The sequence below is a fragment of the Cricetulus griseus genome, chromosome 5, assembly GCF_003668045.3.
Source record: "Cricetulus griseus strain 17A/GY chromosome 5, alternate assembly CriGri-PICRH-1.0, whole genome shotgun sequence".
Lineage (NCBI taxonomy): Eukaryota > Metazoa > Chordata > Mammalia > Rodentia > Cricetidae > Cricetulus > Cricetulus griseus.
The window spans coordinates 184,869,728-184,880,750 of record NC_048598.1 but is presented as its reverse complement, the minus strand read 5'-3'; the positions used below and the strand labels follow the sequence as shown (position 1 = coordinate 184,880,750).

Genomic DNA, 11,023 nt, shown 5'->3' with positions numbered 1-11,023 from the left:
ATGGCCACATAGGAGTCTAGCCAGTGACTATAATTGCCATAATTGGTCTGTGTGTGTCCATCTGCAGACAGATGCAAAGCCGGGTGGTGTATGTTTGCAGGCTTCTCTCCGTGCTCTCTCCACAGTTCTGACCAGTATCTTGCTGTTCTTTGTACAAGTGAGTGGCTCTGTCAGGAGGCATAAGCACGTGGCCAAATTATACTCTGCAAACTTTTTGCCCATTACATGTTCAGAATTAGTTTGAGAAAGTGCCTGCTGCTCTGGGAATTATCAAGGTTTTTAACCTTTGCCGGTTTGTCAAAACATGACATTTCAGCATTTCCATCCCCACAGCTTTTATCACAGCGGCACAGAACACTTTTCCGCCCTCTTTGTGGGGTATTTGTATCTGAATTGCCAGCTCAAGCTCCTTGCACTTTTTATTATTCCTTTAGTTTTGTGTTTTTTTTTTTTTTGTCAAACTCATGCATACGCATCAATTTTAAGAGCCAGATCATTCTACAAGAGAAATCAGCCCTCCCACCCTCGTGGCCCCACCCGAACATTAGCTGCTTTAACTGATTCTCTTGACATTTACATCCAATAACACTAAGTAATGTTCTTGTTTTTCTGCTTCTTGATTTTCTTTCTTTCTGTGTGTGACTTTTTTTAAGCCTCGGCATCATTTTTGATTGTTCTATTGTTGAAGACAAGCATTTATCTCTCTGTTATGTAGGCCCCGTCTTCAACCTGCACACACATCCCTGTGCTACCGGCCTTATAGGTTATTTTGAAATGTTGGTTTGATCAATACTCTTAAGAGTGTGAACATGCTCACAAAGCTGCACTATGTGGCCCTGTGTATTTATCCCCTCCCTTCTTCCAGAGAGAGAGGGAGGGAGGGGGAGAGGGTGTGTGTCTCTCTCATTGGTCCTTCAGTTTTGTTTTGGCTTGTTTTTTAAGTGTGGCTCAGGATAATACATACCAACACAGTTTGTTTGAGGCATGCATATCATGTTGAAATTTCATTTTGGAGTCAGCTTTCCTGGTTTCTTCTGGGCTAACTTTAGAGTGCTACGATCTTGATTTTTCCCATCTCCTCCTGGGGACAGGTTCCTTTGAGTTTTTTCTCCCTAGATAGGTCCCTTGTTTTTATAGATACCATGATAACTGGCTTTGGGATCACTCTTCTGTTTTTCTGGAGTTTCAAGAGAAAAGGTTCATGGAAAATAACTTTTGGAGACCTTTCAGATTTGAATAGGACAATGTCCACACTGACATTGGTAATTCAGCAGCTGGGTATAAAATTCTATGTTACGGACTTTTCCCTTCAGATTTTCAGAGACACATAGACTCAGAAATGGGAAAACAATGTCAAAGAAAACAGCTTAGATATTCTGGGGATAAGAAAATGAGAGAGAGAGAGAGAGAGAGAGAGAGAGAGAGAGAGAGAGAGAGAGAGAGAAAGAGAGAGAGAGAGAGAGCCTACCAATAATATCACAGATACAAAAGCCTTGTCTTCTAGCCTATTTTGAGATGCATTAAGCCTTGTCATTCTTCAATCTTGCATGAATTTCTCTGAGAATGCCATTGTTCCTATGTTGATCTGGGTCTCTGCTCATCCATTTTCACTCTTTTGATCCAAGAAACTCTTTTCGATTTATAAACCAATTTCTCTCTCCATTTCCCCTCCCCGAGTCCCTCAATTGTGTATTGGGCCTCTTTGACTGATTCTATAATATTGCCAAGTGTTCCCTCCAATTTTGCATCCTTGATTTACTGTCATAGGCTACCAACCTTTCCTGCCCCTGCCTTTTTTTCACATTTCCCATTCAATTTTGTTCATGGAGCCTTTTATTAAAAATTGTGGGGTGGAGAGATGGATCAGCAGTTAGGAGCTTGTACTTCTCTTACAGAGGACCAGGGTTGGTTCCCAGCTTCCAACCATCCAGCTGCAGGGGATCTGATACCCTTTTCTTGCCTTGGTTGCACCTACACATGGAAGCACATGCATACACACACACAGACACACACACACACAGACACACACACACAGACACACACACACACAGACACACACACAGACACACACACACACAGACACACAGACACACACACAGACACACACACACAGACACACACAGACACAGACACACACACACAGACACACACAGACACACATAAACACACATACATACCACACACACACATACACACTACATATACATACATACACATACACACAACACACACATACACACATATACACACATACATACACACCATACACATACACACACATACACATATACACACACATCACACACCTATACACCACACACACACTACACACATACACACTACACACACATACACACCACACACACATATACACGTAACACACACACATACATGCCACACACACATACACACATAATACACACATGCCATACACACATACACACACCACACATACATGCCATACACACACACCACACACCTATACACCACACACACATACACACTACACACACATACACACTACACACACATACACACTACACACACATACACACCACACACACATATAAACGTAACACACACACATACATGCCACCCACACATACACACATAACACACACATGCCATACACACATACACACACACATATACACATACACACATACCACACATACATGCCATACACACACACCACACACCTATACACCACACACATACACACCATACACACATACACACATAACATGCCATACACACACACACACACACACACACACACACACACACACACACATACTTGCCATACACACACACCACACATACACACCACACACATACACACACACACACACACACACACACACACAGCTCTCCCTCTCCCCCTGCCATAAATATTAAAATAAAAATTGTTAGGTTATATAGAAATATATCATTCATTTTTTTCCTTATAGTTTCTTCGTTTGTATTTTAGTTTTGGATAGAAAGTTGTTCTCATATAAATAGTCAATCTGGTTTTTTTTCTAGATTTTCTGTAATTTCATGTTTTGTATTTTAATATTTAATCCATTAAATCATCACAAAAATATCAAATTTCTACATTTATTGCGTTGCATATCATTTTTAAACATGCGCGTGAGTGTCTCGGCTGTATGTGTCTGCGCACTAAGTGTGGGTAACCAGAAAGGGTACTGGTTTGCCTGGAACTAGTTAGGGGTGCTTGCGAACCACCACTTGCAAGGCCAGCAGGAGGTCTTGCCTACTGAGCCATGTCTCCAGCCCCCCCATATATACCTCTACAGTTCTGATTCCTGTGATGACTTTACCCAGTTCCCTTGACTTCTAAAACCTTGGGCCAGCCAGACTTGGTTTTCGTGTATTAATGTTACATTGAATCATTGGTCACTGGCAATAATCTTCTTTCATTTTCTCTTTTATTTTTTTTTCTTGTTAGTCTCATTTGTTTATTCTTTCAGGTGGATTTTAGGACTACCTTGAAGCTTAAAACACAGTACACTTTCTGTGGAATTTTGTAATGTTGCTCATTAAAGCTGGGCACTGTGGTGCATGCCTGTGATCCCAGTACTTGGGAGACAGAGGCAGAGTGATTATGAGCTCTAGGCCAGACTGGCTACAGAGGGAAATCCTATCTCAAAAAAACAAAAACAAGTAAACAAACAAAAATGTACAAACTACAAAACAGTAAAAAAAAATAGCTCTTTGCATGCTATCTAGCATTTTAAAATTTATATATATAAATTTGGCATATTCACAAATTTTCAGCAAGATTATTTCAAAGAATTAATTGTTGCCTCTGTTGCGAATCTGGCCCTTTCTCTTCACATTTTTGAACTCCTTGTCATTGGAATGTTGGGAACTTTTATATATTTCTAGTTTCTGTCTGTGTTGTTGAATTGTTTGCTCTACAAGCTTTTCATTGAATGATTTAAAATCTCTAGGTAGAGCTATTTGTTCTTCTATAAGCTCTGTGGTTTTCCTTCCATGTTGTCTTGCTGATGACTTTTTCTTATCTGATTGCATTGGCTACAAATTCTAAGACAATTGTTGTCAGTAACAGAAATCTGCCTTCTGTTTCACTGTCGGGTACAATTACAAAGTATTTTTCAGACTAGACTTTTCTTTCTTTTTTATACTGCAGTATTCTTAGTTCATATATGGTTCAGAAATGGATTTAGAATTTTCTGAAATGCTTTTTTTATGTCTGAGAGATGTTTGTGTTGCTTCCCTCTGTCAGTACAATGAATGATAATAATGTTTTGGGGTCAAATTCTATTCGACTGTGGTATGTTGTCCTTTTAATAAGATTTGCTTTTGCAAGTGTTTAATTCAGGATTTTTCCAATGTGTTTGTTGTCAGCTTCCAGTGTCAAAGTTATGTCGGCTTTGTAAAAATGAATCAGGTGTCATTTCATCCTTTTCTATATTCTGTACCATATATATATATACAGCATTTGAATGGAAAGTTCCATGAAAACTTGAAATTGCTGAGATTAACCTCCTGGGAAGTCTTTCACAATGCTTTCTGTTTCTTTTGTATTGACTGCAATCTTTTTACTTTCTGTATCTTTAAAAGTTCTACCTCTTTTCTGATATATCACCGTAGTTAAGCTTTGAGATATAATTAGCTTAAAATCTTTCTCATGGAGCTCTTGGAAACACTGTCTCCTTCTTTGCTTAGTTTCCTGCTTTGTCAATGGTTAAAATGAGACCCTAAAAGGGGCCACTGAGAAGATAAAGAGATAAAGTATGTGGTCATGTGTCTCTCACGGTGAACACTCAATTCCGTCTAGGTATTACTTTTCCCTGGGGATAATTCATTCTGAGATTTAAAATTTCTTTACTGGAAGAGAGTTACAAATAATGTTATGCTGTAGTGAATTCTTATATTTCTACGATTGTATCACCTTCTCTTTATTTCCTATATGCATACTTTATCTCTTTAATACATTATCTAAACAAATGTCTGTACTTTTTTTCTTCAAAAAGTCCGTTCTTGGAATAATTTTCTCAATTCAATGTTTTGTGTGAGCATGTTCACTGATACCTGCCTTTATCTTTACCAGTTCCTGCCTTCTGCTTCCCTCAAACTTGTTCAGTCTGTCTATGTACCCCAACTGTTGCTCTTCCTTGGTGATCGAACTATTTCATGAAATTGCCTCTCGTTACAACTTTGACTTCATGTCCTATGCTTTAATATGTAGTCTTCTCAGTAACTTTCAACATTTGTAATGATGATTTTTTTGTCCTCAGATGGTTATCTAAATGAAATGTGAAAACTAGATTTCCCTTTAAAACTCACATCTGCGTTATTTGGGTTGTGTGTTGTCTGTGATGCATTCTGTTCAAATGTGATTATATTTTATTGTGGCTAGAGAATGTGCACATGAATTCTACTCTGGGGAAATTTTCGATGCCTTTTTAAGCATGATATAATCAACTTTGTAAATGTTCCATGGGCATTTAAAGTAAGATGTAATACTGGCTTATAGGACATAGGTTTTGATGTAAAGAAATTTAATCCTATTAGTTTTCATTTTTTTGGATTTCCTTAGAAAAGATTTGAGTTTTATAAATAACCAGAGTTTTAATCTTATTCTGGGAGTTTGCAATATTTTTCTACAATATTGCTTAGTACTTGGGGCAGGAAAACCCAATATTGGTGAAATGAACATCTTTTTATTTCTCAGTTTCTGTTAAATATGATGTTGGTTCTGGGTTTGAGGTTTGTCTATCATTTGGTCTCATTGTGTTTGCCTTGATGATGTCCTTCCAACTGAGAGGCTTGGAAAACTGTTTCTATGATTTTGTTTTCCGTATTTTGATGTCTTAACATTTCCTGGCGTGATGTTCGTAGGTGCCACGCCCCGTCATGGATTGCCCCTCCATCTTAAACAGGTGTTCTCCTTGCCATGTTTCATCAACCTGACATGGAATTGTAGAATTACAGTTTTCTTTTGTTGTTTCGTTTCCAAAAGTTAATCGACTCTTTTCATACCGTTGCTTCTGGAAGCATCTATGGAAGGCTATATGTTATTTGAAATGGGAGACTTGCTCTTCGGGGGCCCTCCGAAGAGGTCTCTTATGTCCCATGATGCTTCTCCACTCTGCTCTTAAGCACACAATTGATTGTTTCAAATTAAAGTCAGAAATGGGCTGTTTCGAACCTGCCCAGTGACCTCCACAGTCATCTACTTTACAACATTAGGGTTCTCACCAGTTATCAGCCATTTTATTTTTCCATTTTCATTTATTTATAACAAAAAGTAACAAAAGCAAAATGTGATTAAGTAACTTTTTCCAAGGGTTGCTAAAACCTTTATTTGGACCCAGCAGCCCAATAACTCACAGAGACCAAGTTAAAGCTACCCTGTTTTGGTTGGAGGTGGGCATGTCCTTGAGGGCTGGGGTGCTGGGCACATTTCTCTCACAGTATACCGGGGTGGGGGTTCAACCCTGTCAACACTCTTGGAAAACCTCTGCAATTAACTATTTCATCAGCTGCACAAGCAAATTGAACCCATTGCTGTGTATGGAAAGCCAGGATGCTGCTGGAAGAGACTAACTTCTGGCTGTCAGCTGCTGACTAAATTGCCTGATGTTTGAGATGCACGCTGTGTGGGCTGCCTCAGAGTTGAATGCAGGAAAATTGAGGCCTGCCTATTTTTCTGGGCCATCTCTTGGCTTTGCAATTTTTCAAGTTTATTTATAATCTGTCTTAAATTGACAACATATAGTTTGGATTTGAGGCTTTTGACCCAAATTGAAAATTCTTTCTCTTTGAGGGTGTATAAACCCATTTACATTTTTCCCCTGATTGTCATGTTTGAGCTTTAAAAAATGATGCTTTGTTTCCTTTGTCCTCTTTCCTTCTGCTATCTTTTGTTACATCTTTCTTTTCTTTTGCTCTGCTGATTTGGGAAGTGCTCAGCCAGCTTCCAGAATCTATGTGGGCTTAAAGTTCAGCATCCTCAAAACCATATGTGCCCCAAGTTACACATAGTCAGTCTGACTGGTTCCTGTGTGGAATGATTAGCAGCCAGGTGCTACTCAGTTCACATTTCCCCAGTGACTGGGCCCTGTGGGGGTCTCTCCCTGTTTCTCCACTTGCCTTCCTTAAGCCCTGTGCCCTACTTTTTTGGGATATGTGAATGTCCCACCTTGCCTTCTGAAGCTTGGCCCTACTGCAGGTTTGGGGCCCCCTTTCTGCTTCTAGACTCTAGCTCCTCCAGTGACGCTCCTGTGTGCTTCCTGATCTTGTCTATGTGGGGTGGTACCATGTCTCTCATTTCTGCCCCTTCTGATGAAAGGTGGGAGCATGTGCACTCACTAGTTGAGAGTCTGAAGGAACACATGGCCAGCATATGAACATAGCTCAAGCTAATGACCATGTGGAAGTGTGGATTGTCAAGGGAAGTGATTACCTCTGGGCATAGGAAACTCACTGGAAGACCAGAAGAAGAGAGCAGGGGCAGAGGAGAAACTGACCTTGGGGAGGCAAGAAAAGCCAGACTGGATGGAACAGTTCAGGGCCAAGCTGGATACAGGATATGGTGCAGTGGGAAGGAAGGTTGGGTGCTCTGTTCTCCAGTCACTCTGGAAGCAAATGACACTCTGGGAGGACAAGAACCCTGTCAGTCTGGCTCTGTCACTTAGAGTTGGCTTTCTTTGGTATTACCCTGTGGCATGTGTGCCATGTGCCTGGCACAAGGGATACTGGTCCGAGGACCATACATCTCCTTCTTGTACAGATAAGTGCCTAAAGCAAGGAGAGGAGATTCCGGTGACTTGTCCTCCAGTGCTCCCTCCGGTGCTCCCCGGTCAGGACCTTCCACCTCAGCCCCATCCCATAGTTCCCCTTTCCTTGGTCCCTTGTGCTGAGCATCCAATGGCATTGGTTCTGAACCTGCAGCCCAGCCCACCCATGCTCTCTAGAGCCTTCACACGTAGATAGCTCAACAGCCTGTTGGCAGCTCTGCAGAAATCATGTGTACCTGGCAGCCTGCCCACCACTGCCACGAAGTGGACCCCTCCGCAGAGGGTCAGCCTGGTAACTTTTTTTTTTCATTCTCACCTGTGCTTCAGGCTCCACCCACTGTAGTGGAAACCTGACATTCCTGACTACCTAGTTGCTTTCCCCCCACACCCTGCTCAACATGATGCTCCTCAGTGGGGGTTCACGGACACTTGTTACTGCCTGCCATTCCACACCTACACCAGCTTCTCTCTGGCTTTTCCTCAAAGGAGCCAAAGCCTGTCCTCTCTGTTACCTGGGTTTCAGTTTTCCTTCTTGAGCTCTTGCTCTCTCCACCTGCCCTTGCTCCTGGCAAGGCCTTCTTTGCACAAAACATGAAACTAACTATGGCCTTTAGCAACTGGTACTGTCTCCCCTTTGGTCTGAGGGTAAAGTTCAAGTTCTTTCATCTTTGTTACAAAGCCTTGAATGACCTGTGCTCCATCAGGGTGGGTCCTGGTGCCACCCGCCCCTCCCCCATCACAGAGACGCTCTCGATGACTGTGCTCTGCCCACCAGCCCCATGCTCTGCTCTCTGCCCTTCACTCCCTTCAGGGCTCTGCTTCCTCCTCACTCTCTACTTCTCATCTCCTCTTCCTCCCTGAGTCCTTTAACCCTTCCCCTGCTGCTCAAATCTTGGGAGAAGTTTCCCAGGTCTTGCTAAATACTCCTTGCTTTTTTGTAGCTCTGCCTTTGCTTCTTGAAGTCCATGTTCTGCAGAATTCATTTTCATCTGGGTTTTCCCTGCTAAGCTAGAATCTGCAGGAAGGCAGAGTACCATGACTTTTTGCTCTGACTACATGCTCTATAGGTGTTCTGTATTTGAGACAGAACACATGGAAAGTCTTTCGGTAGAGGAGGGGCATAGGTAAATGCCAATAGGATGAGCTGGGGGATGCTAGGCAGGCCTTTGATGGGACAAGGCAGAGCTCTGGGAGAGGCAGCCTGGTGCTGGCTTTGACAGTGATATAAGCAATGATGCTCTGGCCAGCGTGGAGAAGTGGACTGAGTGAAGGACCACATGACAGGGAAAATTGTCTCACCCACTTGGGAGCAGGGGAGAAACTGCAGCCCTGAGTACCATCCTAAAGACTTGAGCATTTAGATCAGGCATGCAGGGCTGTGGCCCAGGGGACACTGGCCTCCAAGACCTGGACGGATGGTCATATTCTTCTGCAGGCAAGCACAGGAAGCTGCCTTGGCCGTCTCTTATGTGGTAGTGCTGTATAGACAGAGGCGCCATCAGAGGGGAAGGCTCTTACTAGAAGCTGACGAGGTACTGGCCCTCTGGGCCCTGAATTTGTGTCTACATTGATGGTGCATGGCAAGGATGACCACAGTGTGGGTAGGGCCCGGTGGGTACTACCTAGAGAAGTCTTTCACACGACAATCTGTGCCGTTATGGTGTCCCTTTTGGTCAAGATGAACTGACCATTGTCCCTTGTTTGAGCAAAGGCTAAGCCCATAAAGTTGAGAACATGGTTAGCACAGCAGTTCACCTTTCCAAGTTGGCATGGCCTTCATGGGATGCGCTACCTCAGAGGAGAGATGACGCCTCTCCTTCAGCACTGCTCGACCATTCAAGGACAGTGTGTTGTTCACCACACCTGCTTCCCACTGCTAAATCAGGCCTCAGAAAAGCTCTCTGGAAGTGACGCCAGCTTCAGGGACAAGGCCCAGGTTTCTAGGGGTCAACACCATTCCATGGTTCCTGAAGAGATGGTAGACTATGGAACGTAGGCGTTATGTTTTTGACCTATGTAACATGGTCCACTAACTCTCAGTATCCAATCCATCCTCGGAGGGCACCCCGGAGGTGTTACCAACCGCGAGGAAGAGAATCGATTCATCCTCACACCGCTCCTTGTGATTTCTGTTGTATGGCTGATCTCTGACCTGCAGCAAGATGAACGTCTTCCGGGCACTAAGTGAGCCCTCTGGGGGACTTTTGGTACCTTTAGTCATAGTATCCTAAGACATGGTTTTCCATGTGACAGATGCACGAGATGTCTGTGTGACATCTCCCAGCTAGCTAGCTCTGGAGGCTTCGTGGAGTCAGTTCTCCCCCAAGGGGGAACCTACCTGTTTATCAGAACCTACCTACCTGCTCTGAGCATTGCAAAGATGCTCCCTGCTCCTGGTAAAGCTGCCATTTTGCACTGATGTGCAAAACTCTTCTCGGGTTAAATCCAGTCTCACTGGAGTTTGTAGTGGCAGTATGACGTATGGGATGAAGCAGTGATTTTGAGTTTAGGGAGGTTGTTGACCCAAATAATACTTTCTCCCCACTAAACCTCGAGGAACTCCTGGAACTGCGTTTTATGGGAACGGATGTGCCATTTTCCTTTCCTGGTGGCATCTTTTTCTTATGGTTACAAATGGGTTTCACAAGGAGATAGGACAGGGCCTCAAAAGCCTGGATACATTTGCTTGGCCTGCTCTAACTAGGCGAGTCATCTTTTTGGTTGCTTATAGGCCATTTGGCTTTCCTAATTTTGCACCCTCCCCACACCCACATTAGCTTCCTGCCATGCATGCCCCTACTCCCCATCCTCACAGCACTCAGTGGGCATTTGAGCAGCAATAAGGCCCACAGCAGCATTTGTCTGCAGACTCTGTGGGCTTTTGGAAGAGTTGTTCATTCCGGGAACGAATTGCTGGTGTGAATCCTGACATGAAGATGAGACCCCCTGGCTTGTGTGTGCCTGCCGCATGATGCATGCATTGTGCCCAACCAGACTCGACTTTCCACCAGCTCAATGGCCCTGAGGGCCCTCTGGACGTGCCCTCAGCCTTTGTCCTCGGCGTCTCTGTGTGGTACTTGGAGAGATAGTAGACCGTATAGCGTACGCTTTATCTGTGACGTATGTAACACGGTCCACTAACCCTCAGTATCAAATCCATCCCCGAGGCTCCTGGAGAGGACGCTGTCTTCGGGGAGATGCCACTAGACTCATCATCGGGGCTTCTCCATGACACTGGAAGAGATGGTTTT

The 11,023-nt window shown here is 43.4% G+C and overlaps 1 non-coding gene across 1 annotated transcript; it reads left to right on the top strand.

The window, feature by feature from the left end:
- Nucleotides 1-9,739: 9,739 nt before the first annotated feature.
- Nucleotides 9,740-9,819, top strand: Mir379 (microRNA mir-379). Its single transcript, NR_105230.1, has one exon. It is a non-coding gene; the product is annotated as a microRNA mir-379 (primary transcript).
- The last annotated feature ends 1,204 nt before the right edge of the window (nucleotides 9,820-11,023 follow it).